We start from the raw sequence: 19450 nt of genomic DNA on the forward strand, positions 1-19450 counted from the left end.
CGCTGTTCCCTCTGCGCCTAAGCGCTGTTCTCTCTGTGCCTGAGCACTGTTCCCTGTGTCGCTGTTGTAGGCTCTGCGCCTGAGCGCTGTTCTTTCTGCGCCTGAGTGCTGTTCGCTCTGCGCCTGAGCGCAGTTCCCTGTGTAGCTGTTGTGCGCTCTGAGTCTGAGCGCTGTTCCCTGTGTAGCTGTTGTTGGCTCTGCGCCTGAGCGCTGTTCCCTCTGCACCTGAGCGCTGTTCCCTCTGTAGCTGTTGTAGGCTCTGCGCCTGAGCGCTGTTACCTCTGCGCCTGAGCGCTGCACGCTGTGTCGCAGTTTAGGCTCTTTGCCTGAGCGCTGTTCCCTCTGCGCCTGAGTGCTGTTCTCTCTGCGCCTGAGCGCTGTTCCCTGTGTAGCTGTTGTAGGCTGTGCGCCTGAGCCCTGTTCCCTGCGTAGCTGTTGTAGGCTCTGCATCTGAGCGCTGTTCCATGTGTAGCTGTTGTAATCTCTGCGACTGAGCGCAGTTCGCTTGCGCCTGAGCGCTGTTCCCTGTGTAGCTGTTGGAGGCTCTGCGCCTGAGCGCTGTTCCCTCTGCGCCTGAGCGCTGTTCCCTGTGTAGCTGATGTAGGCTCTGCGCCTGAGCGCTGTTCCCTCTGTGCCTGAGTGCTGTTCCCTGCGTAGCTGTTGTAGGCTCTGCGTCTGAGCGCTGTTCCATGTGTAGCTGTTGTAGGCTCTTCGCCTGATCGCTGTTTGCTCTCCGCCTGAGCGCTGTTCGCTCTGCGCCAGAGCGCTATTCCCTGTGTAGGTGTTGTAGGCTCTGCGCCTGAGCGCAGTTCGCTCTCCGCCTGAGGGCTGTTCGCTCTGTGCCTGAGCGCTGTTCCCTGTGTAGCTGTTGTAGGCTCTGCGCCTGAGCGCTGTTCCCTGTGTAGCTGTTGTTGGCTCTGTGCCTGAGCGCTGTTCGCTTTGCACCTGAGCGCTGTTCCCACTGTAGCTGTTGTAGACTCTGCGCCTGAGCGCTGATCGCTCTGCGCCTGAGCGCTGTTCCCTGTGTAGCTGTTGTAGGCTCTGCGCCTGAGCGCAGTTCGCTCTGTGCCTGCGTCTGAGCGCTGTTCCATGTGTAGCTGTTGTAGGCTCTTCGCCTGATCGCTGTTTGCTCTCCGCCTGAGCGCTGTTCGCTCTGCGCCAGAGCGCTATTCCCTGTGTAGGTGTTGTAGGCTCTGCGCCTGAGCGCAGTTCGCTCTCCGCCTGAGGGCTGTTCGCTCTGCGCCTGAGCGCTGTTCCCTGTGTAGCTGTTGTAGGCTCTGCGCCTGAGCGCTGTTCCCTGTGTAGCTGTTGTTGGCTCTGCGCCTGAACGCTGTTCGCTTTGCACCTGAGCGCTGTTCCCACTGTAGCTGTTGTAGACTCTGCGCCTGAGCGCTTATCGCTCTGCGCCTGAGCGCTGTTCCCTGTGTAGCTGTTGTAGGCTCTGCGCCTGAGCGCAGTTCGCTCTGTGCCGAGCGCTGTTCCATGTGTAGCTGTTGTAGGCTCAGCGCCTGAGCGCTGTTCCCTGTGTAGTTGTTGTAGGCTGTGCGCCTGAGCGCTATTCGCTCTGCGGCTAAGCGCTGTTCCCTTTGTAGCTTCTACAGGCTCTGCGTTTGAGCACTGTTTCCTCTGCGCCTGAGTGCTGTTCACTCTGCGCCTGAGCGATGTTCCCTCTGCGCCTGAGCGCTGTTCCCTGTGTAGCTGTTTTACGCTTCTGCTCCTGTGCGTGGTTCGCTCTGCGCCTGAGCGCTGTTCCCTGTCTAGAAGTTACAGGATCTGCGCCTGAGCACTGATCGCTCTGCGCGTGAGCGCTGTTCCCTGTGTAGCTGTTGTAGGCTCTGCGCCTGAGAGCTGTTCCCTGTGAAGCTGTTGTAGGCTCTGCTCCTGTGCGCTATTTGCTCTGCGCCTGAGCGCTGTTGCCTGTGTAGCTGTTACAGGCTCTGCACCTGAGCACTGATCGCTCTGGGCCTGAGCGCTGTTCCCTGTGTAGCTGTTGTAGGCTCTGCGCCTGAGCGCTGTTCGGTCTGAGCCTGAGCGCTGCTCCCTGTGTAGCTGTTGTAGGCTCTGCGTCTGAGCGCTGTTCCTTGTGTAGCTGTTGTAGTCTCTGCGACTGAGCGCTGTTCGCTCTGCGCCTGAGCACTGTTCCCTGCGTAGCTGTTGTAGGCTCTGCGTCTGAGCGCTGTTCCGTGTGTAGCTGTTGTAGTCTCTGCGACTGAGCGCAGTTCGCTCTGCGCCTTAGCGCTTTTCCATGTGTAGCTGTTGTAGTCTCTTCGCCTGAACGCTGTTAACTCTCCGCCTGAGGGCTGTTCACTGTGCGCCTGAGCGCTGTTCCCTGTGTAGCTGTTGTTGGCTATGCGCCTTAGCGCTGTTCGCTCTGCACCTGAGCGCTGTTCCCAATGTAGCTGTTGTAGGCTCTGCGCTTGAGCGCTGATCGCTATGCGCATGAGCGCTGTGACCTGTGTGCTGTTGTAGGCTATGCTCCTGAGCGCTGATCCCTGTGTAGCTGTTGTAGGCTGTGCGCCTGAGCGCTATTCACTCTGCGGCTAAGCGCTGTTCCCTTTGTAGCTTCTACAGGCTCTGTTTTGAGCACTGTTTCCTCTGCACCTCAGCGCTGTTCCGTGTGTAGCTGTTGTAGGCTCTGCGCCTGAGCGCAGTTCGCTCTGCGCCTTAGCGCTGTTCCATGTGTAGCTGTTGTAGTCTCTTCGCCTGAACGCTGTTAACTCTCCGCCTGAGGGCTGTTCGCTGTGCGCCTGAGCGCTGTTCCCTGTGCAGCTGTTGCAGGCTCTTTGCCTGAGCTCTGTTCGCTCTGCGCCTGAGCGCTGTTACCTGTGTAGCTGCTGTTAGCTCTGCGCCTGAGCGATCTTTACTCTGCGCCTGAGCGCTGTTCCCTGTGTAGCTGTTTTAGGCTCTGCGCCTGAGCGCTGTTCGCTCTGCGCCTGAGCGCTGTTCCCTGTGTAGCTGTTGTAGGCTCTGCGCCTGAGCGCTGTTCGCTCTCCGCCTGAGCGCTGTTCCCACTGTAGCTGTTGTAGGCTCTGCGCTTGAGCGCTGATCGCTATGCGCCTGAGAGCTGTGAACTGTGCAGCTGTTGTAGGCTATGCTCCTGAGCGCTGATCCCTGTGTAGCTGTTGTAGGCTGTGCGCCTGAGCGCTATTCGCTCTGCGGCTAAGCGCTGTTCCCTTTGTAGCTTCTACAGGCTCTGTTTTGAGCACTGTTTCCTCTGCGCCTGAGCGCTGATCGCTCTGCGCCTGAGCGCTGTTCCGTGTGTAGCTGTTGTAGGCTCTGCGCATGAGCGCAGTTCGCTCTGCGCCTGAGCGCTGTTCCCTGTGTAGCTCTTGCAGGACCTGCGCCTGAGCGGAGTTCACTCTGCGCCTGAGCGCTGTTCCCTGTGTAGCTGTTGGAGGCTCTGCGCCTGAGCGATGTTTGGTCTGCGCCTGATTGCTGATCCCTGTGTAGTTGTTGTAGGCTCTGCGCCTGAGCGCTGTTAACTCTGCGCCTGAGCGTTTCACTCTGTGTCGCAGTTGTAGGCTCTTTGCCTGAGCGCTGTTCCCTCTGCGCCTAAGCGCTGTTCTCTCTGTGCCTGAGCACTGTTCCCTGTGTCGCTGTTGTAGGCTCTGCGCCTGAGCGCTGTTCTTTCTGCGCCTGAGTGCTGTTCGCTCTGCGCCTGAGCGCAGTTCCCTGTGTAGCTGTTGTGCGCTCTGAGTCTGAGCGCTGTTCCCTGTGTAGCTGTTGTTGGCTCTGCGCCTGAGCGCTGTTCCCTCTGCACCTGAGCGCTGTTCCCTCTGTAGCTGTTGTAGGCTCTGCGCCTGAGCGCTGTTACCTCTGCGCCTGAGCGCTGTTACCTGTGTAGCTGTTGTAGGCTCTTTGCCTGAGCGCTGTTCCCTCTGCGCCTGAGTGCTGTTCTCTCTGCGCCTGAGCGCTGTTCCCTGTGTAGCTGTTGTAGGCTGTGCGCCTGAGCCCTGTTCCCTGCGTAGCTGTTGTAGGCTCTGCATCTGAGCGCTGTTCCATGTGTAGCTGTTGTAATCTCTGCGACTGAGCGCAGTTCGCTTGCGCCTGAGCGCTGTTCCCTGTGTAGCTGTTTGAGGCTCTGCGCCTGAGCGCTGTTCCCTCTGCGCCTGAGCGCTGTTCCCTGTGTAGCTGATGTAGGCTCTGCGCCTGAGCGCTGTTCCCTCTGTGCCTGAGTGCTGTTCCCTGCGTAGCTGTTGTAGGCTCTGCGTCTGAGCGCTGTTCCATGTGTAGCTGTTGTAGGCTCTTCGCCTGATCGCTGTTTGCTCTCCGCCTGAGCGCTGTTCGCTCTGCGCCAGAGCGCTATTCCCTGTGTAGGTGTTGTAGGCTCTGCGCCTGAGCGCAGTTCGCTCTCCGCCTGAGGGCTGTTCGCTCTGCGCCTGAGCGCTGTTCCCTGTGTAGCTGTTGTTGGCTCTGCGCCTGAGCGCTGTTCGCTTTGCACCTGAGCGCTGTTCCCACTGTAGCTGTTGTAGACTCTGCGCCTGAGCGCTGATCGCTCTGCGCCTGAGCGCTGTTCCCTGTGTAGCTGTTGTAGGCTCTGCGCCTGAGCGCAGTTCGCTCTGTGCCGAGCGCTGTTCCATGTGTAGCTGTTGTAGGCTCAGCGCCTGAGCGCTGTTCCCTGTGTAGTTGTTGTAGGCTGTGCGCCTGAGCGCTATTCGCTCTGCAGCTAAGCGCTGTTCCCTTTGTAGCTTCTACAGGCTCTGCGTTTGAGCACTGTTTCCTCTGCGCCTGAGTGCTGTTCACTCTGCGCCTGAGCGATGTTCCCTCTGCGCCTGAGCGCTGTTCCCTGTGTAGCTGTTTTACGCTTCTGCTCCTGTGCGTGGTTCGCTCTGCGCCTGAGCGCTGTTCCCTGTCTAGAAGTTACAGGATCTGCGCCTGAGCACTGATCGCTCTGCGCGTGAGCGCTGTTCCCTGTGTAGCTGTTGTAGGCTCTGCGCCTGAGAGCTGTTCCCTGTGAAGCTGTTGTAGGCTCTGCTCCTGTGCGCTATTCGCTCTGCGCCTGAGCGCTGTTGCCTGTGTAGCTGTTACAGGCTCTGCACCTGAGCACTGATCGCTCTGGGCCTGAGCGCTGTTCCCTGTGTAGCTGTTGTAGGCTCTGCGCCTGAGCGCTGTTCGGTCTGAGCCTGAGCGCTGCTCCCTGTGTAGCTGTTGTAGGCTCTGCGTCTGAGCGCTGTTCCTTGTGTAGCTGTTGTAGTCTCTGCGACTGAGCGCTGTTCGCTCTGCGCCTGAGCGCTGTTCCCTGCGTAGCTGTTGTAGGCTCTGCGTCTGAGCGCTGTTCCGTGTGTAGCTGTTGTAGTCTCTGCGACTGAGCGCAGTTCGCTCTGCGCCTTAGCGCTTTTCCATGTGTAGCTGTTGTAGTCTCTTCGCCTGAACGCTGTTAACTCTCCGCCTGAGGGCTGTTCGCTGTGCGCCTGAGCGCTGTTCCCTGTGTAGCTGTTGTTGGCTCTGCGCCTGAGCGCTGTTCGCTCTGCACCTGAGCGCTGTTCCCACTGTAGCTGTTGTAGGCTCTGCGCTTGAGCGCTGATCGCTATGCGCCTGAGCGCTGTGACCTGTGTGCTGTTGTAGGCTATGCTCCTGAGCGCTGATCCCTGTGTAGCTGTTGTAGGCTGTGCGCCTGAGCGCTATTCACTCTGCGGCTAAGCGCTGTTCCCTTTGTAGCTTCTACAGGCTCTGTTTTGAGCACTGTTTCCTCTGCACCTCAGCGCTGTTCCGTGTGTAGCTGTTGTAGGCTCTGCGCCTGAGCGCAGTTCGCTCTGCGCCTGAGCGCTGTTCCCTGTGTAGGTCTTGCAGGCTCTGCGCCTGAGCGGAGTTCGCTCTGTGCCTGATTGCTGATCCCTGTGTAGCTGTTGTAGGCTCTGCGCCTGAGCGCTGTTAACTCTGCGGCTGAGCGTTTCACTCTGTGTCGCAGTTGCAGGCTCTTTGCCTGAGCGCTGTTCCCTCTGCGCCTAAGCGCTGTTCTCTCTGTGCCTGAGCACTGTTCCCTGTGTAGCTGTTGTAGGCTCTGCGCCTGAGCGCTGTTCTTTCTGCGCCTGAGTGCTGTTCGCTCTGCGCCTGAGCGCTGTTCCCTGTGTAGCTGTTGTGCGCTCTGAGTCTGAGCGCTGTTCCCTGTGTAGCTGTTGTTGGCTCTGCGCCTGAGCGCTTTTCCCTCTGCACCTGAGCGCTGTTCCCTCTGTAGCTGTTGTAGGCTCTTTGCCTGAGCGCTGTTCCCTCTGCGCCTGAGTGCTGTTCCCTCTGCGCCTGAGCGCTGTTCCCTGTGTAGCTGTTGTAGGCTCTGCGCCTGAGCGCTGTTCCCTGCGTAGCTGTTGTAGGCTCTGCATCTGAGCGCTGTTCCGTTTGTAGCTGTTGTAATCTCTGCGACTGAGCGCAGTTCGCTTGCGCTTGAGCGCTGTTCCCTGTGTAGCTGTTGGAGGCTCTGCGCCTGAGCGCTGTTCCCTCTGCGCCTGAGCGCTGTTCCCTGTTCATCTGATGTAGGCTCTGCGCCTGAGCGCTGTTCCCTCTGTGCCTGAGCGCTGTTCCCTGCGTAGCTGTTGTAGGCTCTGCGTCTGAGCGCTGTTCCATGTGTAGCTCTTGTAGGCTCTTCGCCTGATCGCTGTTTGCTCTCCGCCTGAGCGCTGTTCGCTTTGCGCCAGAGCGCTATTCCCTGTGTAGGTGTTGTAGGCTCTGCGCCTGAGCGCAGTTCGCTCTCCGCCTGAGGGCTGTTCGCTCTGCGCCTGAGCGCTGTTCCCTGTGTAGCTGTTGTAGGCTCTGCGCCTGAGCGCTGTTCCCTGTGTAGCTGTTGTTGGCTCTGCGCCTGAGCGCTGTTCGCTTTGCACCTGAGCGCTGTTCCCACTGTAGCTGTTGTAGACTCTGCGCCTGAGCGCTGATCGCTCTGCGCCTGAGCGCTGTTCCCTGTGTAGCTGTTGTAGGCTCTGCGCCTGAGCGCAGTTCGCTCTGTGCCGAGCGCTGTTCCATGTGTAGCTGTTGTAGGCTCTGCGCCTAAGCGCTGATCCCTGTGTAGTTGTTGTAGGCTGTCCGCCTGAGCGCTATTCGCTCTGCGGCTAAGCGCTGTTCCCTTTGTAACTTCTACAGGCTCTGCGTTTGAGCACTGTTTCCTCTGCGCCTGAGTGCTGTTCCCTCTGCGCCTGAGCGCTGTTCCCTGTGTAGCTGTTTTACGCTTCTGCTCCTGTGCGCTGTTCGCTCTGCGCCTGAGCGCTGTTCCCTTTGTAGAAGTTACAGGATCTGCGCCTGAGCACTGATCGCTTTGCGCGTGAGCGCTTTTCCCTGTGTAGCTGTTGTAGGCTCTGCGCCTGAGAGCTGTTCCCTGTGTAGCTGTTGTAGGCTCTGCTCCTGTGCGCTATTCGCTCTGCGCCTGAGCGCTGTTGCCTGTGTAGCTGTTACAGGCTCTGCGCCAGAGCACTGATCGCTCTGCGCCTGAGCGCTGTTGCCTGTGTAGCTGTTGTAGGCGCTGCGCCTGAGTGCTGTTCGGTCTGAGCCTGAGCGCTGCTCCCTGTGTAGCTGTTGTAGGCTCTTCGCCTGAGCGCTCTTCCCTGTGCAGCTGTTGCAGGCTCTGTGCCTGAGCGCTGTTCGCTCTGCGTCTGAGCGCTGTTCCCTGTGTAGCTGTTGTAGGCTCTGTGCCTGAGCGCAGTTCGCTCTGCGCCGAGCGCTGTTCCCTGTGTAGTTGTTGTAGGCTGTGCGCCTGAGCGCTATTCGCTCTGCGGCTAAGCGCTGTTCCCTTTGTAGCTTCTACAGGCTCTGCGTTTGAGCACTGTTTCCTCTGCGCCTAAGCGCTGTTCCCTGTGTAGCTGTTTTACGCTTCTGCTCCTGTGCGCTGTTCGCTCTGCGCCTGAGCGCTGTTCCCTGTGTAGAAGTTACAGGCTCTGCGCCAGAGCACTGATCGCTCTGCGCGTGAGCGGTGTTCCCTGTGTAGCTGTTGTAGGCTCTGCGTCTGAGCGCTGTTCCGTGTGTAGCTGTTGTAGTCTCTGCGACTGAGCGCTGTTCGATCTGCGCCTGAGCGCTGTTCCCTGCGTAGCTGTTGTAGGCTCTGCGTCTCAGCGCTGTTCCGTCTGTAGCTGTTGTAGTCTCTGCGACTGAGCGCAGTTCGCTCTGCGCCTTAGCGCTGTTCCATGTGTAGCTGTTGTAGTCTCTTCGCCTGAACGCTGTTAACTCTCCGCCTGAGGGCTGTTCGCTGTGCGCCTGAGCGCTGTTCCCTGTGCAGCTGTTGCAGGCTCTTTGCCTGAGCTCTGTTCGCTCTGCGCCTGAGCGCTGTTACCTGTGTAGCTGCTGTTAGCTCTGCGCCTGAGCGATCTTTACTCTGCGCCTGAGCGCTGTTCCCTGTGTAGCTGTTTTAGGCTCTGCGCCTGAGCGCTGTTCGCTCTGCGCCTGAGCGCTGTTCCCTGTGTAGCTGTTGTAGGCTCTGCGCCTGAGCGCTGTTCGCTCTCCGCCTGAGCGCTGTTCCCACTGTAGCTGTTGTAGGCTCTGCGCTTGAGCGCTGATCGCTATGCGCCTGAGCGCTGTGAACTGTGCAGCTGTTGTAGGCTATGCTCCTGAGCGCTGATCCCTGTGTAGCTGTTGTAGGCTGTGCGCCTGAGCGCTATTCGCTCTGCGGCTAAGCGCTGTTCCCTTTGTAGCTTCTACAGGCTCTGTTTTGAGCACTGTTTCCTCTGCGCCTGAGCGCTGATCGCTCTGCGCCTGAGCGCTGTTCCGTGTGTAGCTGTTGTAGGCTCTGCGCATGAGCGCAGTTCGCTCTGCGCCTGAGCGCTGTTCCCTGTGTAGCTCTTGCAGGACCTGCGCCTGAGCGGAGTTCGCTCTGCGCCTGAGCGCTGTTCCCTGTGTAGCTGTTGGAGGCTCTGCGCCTGAGCGATGTTTGGTCTGCGCCTGATTGCTGATCCCTGTGTAGTTGTTGTAGGCTCTGCGCCTGAGCGCTGTTAACTCTGCGCCTGAGCGTTTCACTCTGTGTCGCAGTTGTAGGCTCTTTGCCTGAGCGCTGTTCCCTCTGCGCCTAAGCGCTGTTCTCTCTGTGCCTGAGCACTGTTCCCTGTGTCGCTGTTGTAGGCTCTGCGCCTGAGCGCTGTTCTTTCTGCGCCTGAGTGCTGTTCGCTCTGCGCCTGAGCGCAGTTCCCTGTGTAGCTGTTGTGCGCTCTGAGTCTGAGCGCTGTTCCCTGTGTAGCTGTTGTTGGCTCTGCGCCTGAGCGCTGTTCCCTCTGCACCTGAGCGCTGTTCCCTCTGTAGCTGTTGTAGGCTCTGCGCCTGAGCGCTGTTACCTCTGCGCCTGAGCGCTGTTACCTGTGTAGCTGTTGTAGGCTCTTTGCCTGAGCGCTGTTCCCTCTGCGCCTGAGTGCTGTTCTCTCTGCGCCTGAGCGCTGTTCCCTGTGTAGCTGTTGTAGGCTGTGCGCCTGAGCCCTGTTCCCTGCGTAGCTGTTGTAGGCTCTGCATCTGAGCGCTGTTCCATGTGTAGCTGTTGTAATCTCTGCGACTGAGCGCAGTTCGCTTGCGCCTGAGCGCTGTTCCCTGTGTAGCTGTTTGAGGCTCTGCGCCTGAGCGCTGTTCCCTCTGCGCCTGAGCGCTGTTCCCTGTGTAGCTGATGTAGGCTCTGCGCCTGAGCGCTGTTCCCTCTGTGCCTGAGTGCTGTTCCCTGCGTAGCTGTTGTAGGCTCTGCGTCTGAGCGCTGTTCCATGTGTAGCTGTTGTAGGCTCTTCGCCTGATCGCTGTTTGCTCTCCGCCTGAGCGCTGTTCGCTCTGCGCCAGAGCGCTATTCCCTGTGTAGGTGTTGTAGGCTCTGCGCCTGAGCGCAGTTCGCTCTCCGCCTGAGGGCTGTTCGCTCTGCGCCTGAGCGCTGTTCCCTGTGTAGCTGTTGTTGGCTCTGCGCCTGAGCGCTGTTCGCTTTGCACCTGAGCGCTGTTCCCACTGTAGCTGTTGTAGACTCTGCGCCTGAGCGCTGATCGCTCTGCGCCTGAGCGCTGTTCCCTGTGTAGCTGTTGTAGGCTCTGCGCCTGAGCGCAGTTCGCTCTGTGCCGAGCGCTGTTCCATGTGTAGCTGTTGTAGGCTCAGCGCCTGAGCGCTGTTCCCTGTGTAGTTGTTGTAGGCTGTGCGCCTGAGCGCTATTCGCTCTGCAGCTAAGCGCTGTTCCCTTTGTAGCTTCTACAGGCTCTGCGTTTGAGCACTGTTTCCTCTGCGCCTGAGTGCTGTTCACTCTGCGCCTGAGCGATGTTCCCTCTGCGCCTGAGCGCTGTTCCCTGTGTAGCTGTTTTACGCTTCTGCTCCTGTGCGTGGTTCGCTCTGCGCCTGAGCGCTGTTCCCTGTCTAGAAGTTACAGGATCTGCGCCTGAGCACTGATCGCTCTGCGCGTGAGCGCTGTTCCCTGTGTAGCTGTTGTAGGCTCTGCGCCTGAGAGCTGTTCCCTGTGAAGCTGTTGTAGGCTCTGCTCCTGTGCGCTATTCGCTCTGCGCCTGAGCGCTGTTGCCTGTGTAGCTGTTACAGGCTCTGCACCTGAGCACTGATCGCTCTGGGCCTGAGCGCTGTTCCCTGTGTAGCTGTTGTAGGCTCTGCGCCTGAGCGCTGTTCGGTCTGAGCCTGAGCGCTGCTCCCTGTGTAGCTGTTGTAGGCTCTGCGTCTGAGCGCTGTTCCTTGTGTAGCTGTTGTAGTCTCTGCGACTGAGCGCTGTTCGCTCTGCGCCTGAGCGCTGTTCCCTGCGTAGCTGTTGTAGGCTCTGCGTCTGAGCGCTGTTCCGTGTGTAGCTGTTGTAGTCTCTGCGACTGAGCGCAGTTCGCTCTGCGCCTTAGCGCTTTTCCATGTGTAGCTGTTGTAGTCTCTTCGCCTGAACGCTGTTAACTCTCCGCCTGAGGGCTGTTCGCTGTGCGCCTGAGCGCTGTTCCCTGTGTAGCTGTTGTTGGCTCTGCGCCTGAGCGCTGTTCGCTCTGCACCTGAGCGCTGTTCCCACTGTAGCTGTTGTAGGCTCTGCGCTTGAGCGCTGATCGCTATGCGCCTGAGCGCTGTGACCTGTGTGCTGTTGTAGGCTATGCTCCTGAGCGCTGATCCCTGTGTAGCTGTTGTAGGCTGTGCGCCTGAGCGCTATTCACTCTGCGGCTAAGCGCTGTTCCCTTTGTAGCTTCTACAGGCTCTGTTTTGAGCACTGTTTCCTCTGCACCTCAGCGCTGTTCCGTGTGTAGCTGTTGTAGGCTCTGCGCCTGAGCGCAGTTCGCTCTGCGCCTGAGCGCTGTTCCCTGTGTAGGTCTTGCAGGCTCTGCGCCTGAGCGGAGTTCGCTCTGTGCCTGATTGCTGATCCCTGTGTAGCTGTTGTAGGCTCTGCGCCTGAGCGCTGTTAACTCTGCGGCTGAGCGTTTCACTCTGTGTCGCAGTTGCAGGCTCTTTGCCTGAGCGCTGTTCCCTCTGCGCCTAAGCGCTGTTCTCTCTGTGCCTGAGCACTGTTCCCTGTGTAGCTGTTGTAGGCTCTGCGCCTGAGCGCTGTTCTTTCTGCGCCTGAGTGCTGTTCGCTCTGCGCCTGAGCGCTGTTCCCTGTGTAGCTGTTGTGCGCTCTGAGTCTGAGCGCTGTTCCCTGTGTAGCTGTTGTTGGCTCTGCGCCTGAGCGCTTTTCCCTCTGCACCTGAGCGCTGTTCCCTCTGTAGCTGTTGTAGGCTCTTTGCCTGAGCGCTGTTCCCTCTGCGCCTGAGTGCTGTTCCCTCTGCGCCTGAGCGCTGTTCCCTGTGTAGCTGTTGTAGGCTCTGCGCCTGAGCGCTGTTCCCTGCGTAGCTGTTGTAGGCTCTGCATCTGAGCGCTGTTCCGTTTGTAGCTGTTGTAATCTCTGCGACTGAGCGCAGTTCGCTTGCGCTTGAGCGCTGTTCCCTGTGTAGCTGTTGGAGGCTCTGCGCCTGAGCGCTGTTCCCTCTGCGCCTGAGCGCTGTTCCCTGTTCATCTGATGTAGGCTCTGCGCCTGAGCGCTGTTCCCTCTGTGCCTGAGCGCTGTTCCCTGCGTAGCTGTTGTAGGCTCTGCGTCTGAGCGCTGTTCCATGTGTAGCTCTTGTAGGCTCTTCGCCTGATCGCTGTTTGCTCTCCGCCTGAGCGCTGTTCGCTTTGCGCCAGAGCGCTATTCCCTGTGTAGGTGTTGTAGGCTCTGCGCCTGAGCGCAGTTCGCTCTCCGCCTGAGGGCTGTTCGCTCTGCGCCTGAGCGCTGTTCCCTGTGTAGCTGTTGTAGGCTCTGCGCCTGAGCGCTGTTCCCTGTGTAGCTGTTGTTGGCTCTGCGCCTGAGCGCTGTTCGCTTTGCACCTGAGCGCTGTTCCCACTGTAGCTGTTGTAGACTCTGCGCCTGAGCGCTGATCGCTCTGCGCCTGAGCGCTGTTCCCTGTGTAGCTGTTGTAGGCTCTGCGCCTGAGCGCAGTTCGCTCTGTGCCGAGCGCTGTTCCATGTGTAGCTGTTGTAGGCTCTGCGCCTGAGCGCTGATCCCTGTGTAGTTGTTGTAGGCTGTCCGCCTGAGCGCTATTCGCTCTGCGGCTAAGCGCTGTTCCCTTTGTAACTTCTACAGGCTCTGCGTTTGAGCACTGTTTCCTCTGCGCCTGAGTGCTGTTCCCTCTGCGCCTGAGCGCTGTTCCCTGTGTAGCTGTTTTACGCTTCTGCTCCTGTGCGCTGTTCGCTCTGCGCCTGAGCGCTGTTCCCTTTGTAGAAGTTACAGGATCTGCGCCTGAGCACTGATCGCTTTGCGCGTGAGCGCTTTTCCCTGTGTAGCTGTTGTAGGCTCTGCGCCTGAGAGCTGTTCCCTGTGTAGCTGTTGTAGGCTCTGCTCCTGTGCGCTATTCGCTCTGCGCCTGAGCGCTGTTGCCTGTGTAGCTGTTACAGGCTCTGCGCCAGAGCACTGATCGCTCTGCGCCTGAGCGCTGTTGCCTGTGTAGCTGTTGTAGGCGCTGCGCCTGAGTGCTGTTCGGTCTGAGCCTGAGCGCTGCTCCCTGTGTAGCTGTTGTAGGCTCTTCGCCTGAGCGCTCTTCCCTGTGCAGCTGTTGCAGGCTCTGTGCCTGAGCGCTGTTCGCTCTGCGCCTGAGCGCTGTTACCTGTGTAGCTGCTGTTAGCTCTGCGCATGAGCGATCTTTACTCTGCGCCTGAGCGCTGTTCCCTGTGTAGCTGTTTTAGGCTCTGCGCCTGAGCGCAGTTCGCTCTGCGCCTGAGCGCTGTTCCCTGTGTAGCTGTTGTAGGGTCTGCGCCTGAGCGCTGTTCGCTCTCCGCCTGAGCGCTGTTCCCTCTGTTCCTGAGCGCTGTTCCCTGTGTAGCTGTTTTAGGCTCTGCGCCTGAGCGCTGTTCGCTCTGCACCTGAGCGCTGTTCCCACTGTAGCTGTTGTAGGCTCTGCGCTTGAGCGCTGATCGCTCTACGCCTGAGCGGTGTTCCCTGTGTACCTGTTGTAGGCTCTGCGCCTGAGCGCTGTTCGCTCTGCGCGTGAGCGCTGTTCCGTGTGTATCTGTTGTAAGCTCTGCATCTGAGCGCTGTTCCCTGTGTACCTGTTGTAGTCTCTGCGCCTGAGCGCAGTTCGCTCTGCGCCTGAGCGCTGCTCCCTGTGTAGCTGTTGTTGGCTCTGCGCCTGAGCGCTCTTCGCTCTACACCTGAGCGCTGTTCCCACTGTAGCTGTTGTAGGCTATGCTCCTGAGCGCTGATCCCTGTGTAGCTGTTGTAGGCTGTGCGCCTGAGCGCTATTCGCTCTGCGGCTAAGCGCTGTTCCCTTTCTAGCTTCTACAGGCTCTGCGTTTGAGCACTGTTTCCTCTGCGCCTGAGTGCTGTTCCCTCTGTGCCTGAGCGGTGTTTCTGTGTAGCTGCATTACGCTTCTGCTCCTGAGCGTTGTTCGCTCTGCGCCTGAGCGCTGTTCCCTGTGTAGCTGTTGTAGGCTCTGCTCCTGTGCGCTGTTCGCTCTGCGCCTGAGCGCTGTTCCCTGTGTAGATGTTACAGGCTCTGCGCCTGAGCACTGATCGCTCTGCGCCTGAGTTCTGTTCCCTGTGTAGCTGTTGTAGGCTCTGCGCCTGAACGCTGTTCGCTCTGCGCCTGAGCAGTGTTCCCTGTGCAGCTGTTGTAGACTCTGCGCCTGAGAGCTGTTCGCTCTGCGCCTGAGCGCAATTCCCTGTGTAGGTGTTGTAGGCTCTGCGCCTGAGCGCTGTTCCCTGTGTAGCTGTTACAGGCTCTGCGCCTGAGCGCAGTTCGCTCTGCGCCTGAGCGCTGTTCCCTCTGTAGCTGTTGTAGGCTCTGCGCCTGAGCGCTGTTCGCTTTGCACCTGAGCGCTGTTCTCAATATAGCTGTTGTAGACTCTGCGCCTGAGCGCTGATCGCTCTGCGTCTGAGCGCTGTTCCCTGTGTAGCTGTTGTAGACTCTGCGCCTGAGCGCAGTTCGCTCTGCGCCGAGCGCTGTTCCATGTGTAGCTGTTGTAGGCTCTGCGCCTGAGCGCTGTTCCCTGTGTAGTTGTTGTAGGCTGTGCGCCTGAGCGCTATTCGCTCTGCGGCTAAGCGCTGTTCCCTTTGTAGCTTCTACAGGCTCTGCGTTTGAGCACTGTTTCCTCTGCGCCTGAGTGCTGTTCCCTCTGCGCCTAAGCGCTGTTCCCTGTGTAGCTGTTTTACGCTTCTGCTCCTGTCCGCTGTTCGCTCTGCGCCTGAGCGCTGTTCCCTGTGTAGTAGTTACAGGCTCTGCGCCAGAGCACTGATCGCTCTGCGCGTGAGCGCTGTTCCCTGTGTAGCTGTTGTAGGCTCTGTGCCTGAGAGCTGTTCCCTGTGTAGCTGTTGTAGGCTCTGCGCCTGAGCGCTGTTCGGTCTGAGCCTGAGCGCTGCTCCCTGTGTAGCTGTTGTAGTCTCTGCGACTGAGCGCTGTTCGCTCTGCGCCTGAGCGCTGTTCCCTGCGTAGCTGTTGTAGGCTCTGCGTCTGAGCGCTGTTCCGTCTGTAGCTGTTGTAGTCTCTGCGACTGAGCGCAGTTCGCTCTGCGCCTTAGCGCTGTTCCATGTGTAGCTGTTGTAGTCTATTCGCCTGAACGCTGTTAACTGTCCGCCTGAGGGCTGTTCGCTCTCCGCCTGAGGGCTGTTCGCTCTGAGCCTGAGCGCTGCTCCCTGTGTAGCTGTTGTAGGCTCTGCGTCTGAGCGCTGTTCCCACTGTAGCTGTTGTAGGCTCTGCGCTTGAGCGCTGATCGCTATGCGCCTGAGCGCTGTGACCTGTGCAGCTGTTGTAGGCTATGCTCCTGAGCGCTGATCCCTGTGTAGCTTTTGTATACTGTGCGCCTGAGCGCTATTCGCTCTGCGACTAAGCGCTGTTCCCTTTGTAGCTTCTACAGGCTCCGTTTTGAGCACTGTTTCCTCTGCGCCTGAGCGCTGATCGCTCGGCGCCTGAGCGCTGTTCCCTGTGTAGCTGTTGTAGGCTCTGCACCTGAGCGCAGTTTGCTCTGCCCCTAAGCGCTGTTCCCTGTGTAGCTCTTGCAGGCTCTGCGCCTGAGCGGAGTTCGCTCTGCGCCTGAGCGCTGTTCCCTGTGTAGCTGTTGGAGGCTCTGCGCCTGAGCGATGTTTGGTCTGCGCCTGATTGCTGATCCCTGTGTAGCTGTTGTAGGCTCTGCGCCTGAGCGCAGTTAACTCTGCGCCTGAGCGTTTCACTCTGTGTCGCAGTTGTAGGCTCTTTGCCTGAGCGCTGTTCCCTCTGCGCCTAAGCGCTGTTCTCTCTGTGCCTGAGCGCTGTTCCCTGTGTAGGTGTTGGAGGCTCTGCGCCTGAGCGCTGTTCCCTCTGCGCCTGAGCGCTGTTCCCTGTGTAGCTGATGTAGGCTCTGCGCCTGAGCGCTGTTCCCTCTGTGCCTGAGCGCTGTTCCCTGCGTAGCTGTTGTAGGCTCTGCGTCTGAGCGCTGTTCCATGTGTAGCTGTTGTAGGCTCTTCGCCTGATCGCTGTTTGCTCTCCGCCTGAGCGCTGTTCGCTCTGCGCCAGAGCGCTATTCCCTGTGTAGGTGTTGTAGGCTATGCGCCTGAGCGCAGTTCGCTCTCCGCCTGAGGGCTGTTCGCTCTGCGCCTGAGCGCTGTTCCCTGTGTAGCTGTTGTAGGCTCTGCGCCTGAGCGCTGTTCCCTGTGTAGCTGTTGTTGGCTCTGCGCCTGAGCGCTGTTCGCTTTGCACCTGAGCGCTGTTCCCACTGTAGCTGTTGTAGACTCTGCGCCTGAGCGCTGATCGCTCTGCGCCTGAGCGCTGTTCCATGTGTAGCTGTTGTAGGCTCTGCGCCTGAGCGCTGTTCCCTGTGTAGTTGTTGTAGGCTGTGCGCCTGAGCGCTATTCGCTCTGCGGCTAAGCGCTGTTCCCTTTGTAGCTTCTACAGGCTCTGCGTTTGAGCACTGTTTCCTCTGCGCCTGAGTGCTGTTCCCTCTGCGCCTGAGCGCTGTTCCCTGTGTAGCTGTTTTACGCTTCTGCTCCTGTGCGCTGTTCGCTCTGCGCCTGAGCGATGTTCCCTGTGTAGATGTTACAGGATCTGCGCCTGAGCACTGATCGCTCTGCGCGTGAGCGCTGTTCCCTGTGTAGCTGTTGTAGGCTCTGCGCCTGAGAGCTGTTCCCTGTGAAGCTGTTGTAGGCTCTGCTCCTGTGCGCTATTTGCTCTGCGCCTGAGCGCTGTTGCCTGTGTAGCTGTTGTAGGCTCTGCGCCTGAGCGCTGTTCGGTCTGAGCCTGAGCGCTGCTCCCTGTGTAGCTGTTGTAGGCTCTGCGTCTGAGCGCTGTTCCTTGTGTAGCTGTTGTAGTCTCTGCGACTGAGCGCTGTTCGCTCTGCGCCTGAGCGCTGTTCCCTGCGTAGCTGTTGTAGGCTCTGCGTCTGAGCGCTGTTCCGTGTGTAGCTGTTGTAGTCTCTGCGACTGAGCGCAGTTCGCTCTGCGCCTTAGCGCTGTTCCATGTGTAGCTGTTGTAGTCTCTTCGCCTGAACGCTGTTAACTCTCCGCCTGAGGGCTGTTCGCTCTGCGCTTGAGTGCTGTTCCCTGCCTAGCTGTTGTAGGCTCTTCGCCTGAGCGCTCTTCCCTGTGCAGCTGTTGCAGGCTCTGTGCCTGAGCGCTGTTCGCTCTGCGCCTGAGCGCTGTTACCTGTGTAGCTGCTGTTAGCTCTGCGCCTGAGCGATCTTTACTCTGCGCCTGAGCGCTGTTCCCTGTGTAGCTGTTTTAGGCTCTGCGCCTGAGCGCAGTTCGCTCTGCGATTGAGCGCTGTTCCCTGTGTAGCTGTTGTAGGCTCTGCGCCTGAGCGCTGTTCGCTCTCCGCCTGAGCGCTGTTCGCTCTGCTCCTGAGCGCTGTTCCCTGTGTAGCTGTTGTTGGCTCTGCGCCTGAGCGCTGTTCGCTCTGCACCTGAGCGCTGTTCCCACTGTAGCTGTTGTAGGCTCTGCGCTTGAGCGCTGATCGCTATGCGCCTGAGCGCTGTGACCTGTGCAGCTGTTGTAGGCTATGCTCCTGAGCGCTGATCCCTGAGTAGCTGTTGTAGGCTGTGCGCCTGAGCGCTGATCGCTCTGCGCCTGAGCGCTGTTCCGTGTGTAGCTGTTGTAGGCTCTGCGCCTGAGCGCAGTTCGCTCTGGGCCTGATGGCTGTTCCCTGTGTAGCTCTTGCAGGCCCTGCGCCTGAGCGGAGTTCGCTCTGCGCCTGAGCGCTGTTCCCTGTGTAGCTGTTGGAGGCTCTGCGCCTGAGCGATGTTTGGTCTGCGCCTGATTGCTGATCCCTGTGTAGCTGTTGTAGGCTCTGCGCCTGAGCGCTGTTAACTCTGCGCCTGAGCGTTTCACTCTGTGTCGCAGTTGTAGGCTCTTTGCCTGAGCGCTGTTCCCTCTGCGCCTAAGCGCTGTTCTCTCTGTGCCTGAGCACTGTTCCCTGTGTAGCTGTTGTAGGCTCTGCGCCTGAGCGCTGTTCTTTCTGCGCCTGAGTGCTGTTCGCTCTGCGCCTGAGTGCTGTTCCCTGTGTAGCTGTTGTGCGCTCTGAGTCTGAGCGCTGTTCCCTGTGTAGTTGTTGTTGGCTCTGCGCCTGAGCACTGTTCCCTCTGCCCCTGAGCGCTGTTCCCTCTGTAGCTGTTGTAGGCTCTGCGCCTGAGCGCTGTTACCTCTGCGCCTGAGCGCTGCACGCTGTGTCGCAGTTGTAGGCTCTTTGCCTGAGCGCTGTTCCCTGCGTAGCTGTTGTAGGCTCTGCATCTGAGCGCTGTTCCATGTGTAGCTGTTGTAATCTCTGCGACTGAGCGCAGTTCGCTTGCGCCTGAGCGCTGTTCCCTGTGTAGCTGTTGGAGGCTCTGCGCCTGAGCGCTGTTCCCTCTGCGCCTGAGCGCTGTTCCCTGTGTAGCTGATGTAGGCTCTGCGTCTGAGCGCTGTTCCATGTGTAGCTGTTGTAGGCTCTTCGCCTGATCGCTGTTTGCTCTCCACCTGAGCGCTGTTCGCTCTGCGCCAGAGCGCTATTCCCTGTGTAGGTGTTGTAGGCTCTGCGCCTGAGAGCTGTTGCCTGTGTAGCTGTTACAGGCTCTGCGCCTGTGCGCTATTCGCTCTGCGCCTGAGCGCTGTTGCCTGTGTAGCTGTTACAGGCTCTGCGCCTGAGCACTGATCGCTCTGCGCCTGAGCGCTGTTCCCTGTGTAGCTGTTGTAGGCTCTGCGTCTGAGCGCTGTTCCGTCTGTAGCTGTTGTAGTCTGTGCGACTGAGCGCTGTTCGCTATGCGCCTGAGCGCTGTTCCCTGCGTAGCTGTTGTAGGCTCTGCGTCTGAGCGCTGTTCCGTGTGTAGCTGTTGTAGTCTCTGCGACTGAGCGCAGTTCGCTCTGCGCCTTAGCGCTGTTCCATGTGTAGCTGTTGTAGTCTCTTCGCCTGAACGCTGTTAACTCTCCGCCTGAGGGCTGTTCGCTCTGCGCCTGAGCGCTGTTCGCTGTGTAGCTGTTGTAGGATCTTCGCATGAGCGCTCTTCCCTGTGCAGCTGTTGCAGGCTCTGTGCCTGAGCGCTGTTCGCTCTGCGCCTGAGCGCTGTTACCTGTGTAGCTGCTGTTAGCTATGCGCATGAGCGATCTTTACTCTGCGCCTGAGCGCTGTTCCCTGTGTAGCTGTTTTAGGCTCTGCGCCTGAGCGCTGTTCGCTCTCCGCCTGAGCGCAGTTCGCTCTGCGCCTGAGCGCTGTTCCCTGTGTAGCTGTTGTAGTCTCTGCGTCTGAGCGCTGTTCCGTGTGTAGCTGTTGTAGTCTCTGCGACTGAGCGCAGTTCGCTCTGCGCCTTAGCGCTGTTCCATGTGTAGCTGTTGTAGTCTCTTCGCCTGAACACTGTTAACTCTCCGCCTGAGGGCTGTTCGCTCTGCGCCTGAGCGCTGTTCGCTGTGTAGCTGTTGTAGGATCTTCGCCTGAGCGCTCTTCCCTGTGCAGCTGTTGCAGGCTCTGTGCCTGAGCGCTGTTCGCTCTGCGCCTGAGCGCTGTTACCTGTGTAGCTGCTGTTAGCTATGCGCATGAGCGATCTTTACTCTGCGCCTGAGCGCTGTTCCCTGTGTAGCTGTTTTAGGCTCTGCGCCTGAGCGCTGTTCGCT

Source organism: Leptosomus discolor, unplaced genomic scaffold (assembly GCF_034619465.1).
Source record: "Leptosomus discolor isolate bLepDis1 unplaced genomic scaffold, bLepDis1.hap2 HAP2_SCAFFOLD_41, whole genome shotgun sequence".
Taxonomy (NCBI): domain Eukaryota; kingdom Metazoa; phylum Chordata; class Aves; order Leptosomiformes; family Leptosomidae; genus Leptosomus; species Leptosomus discolor.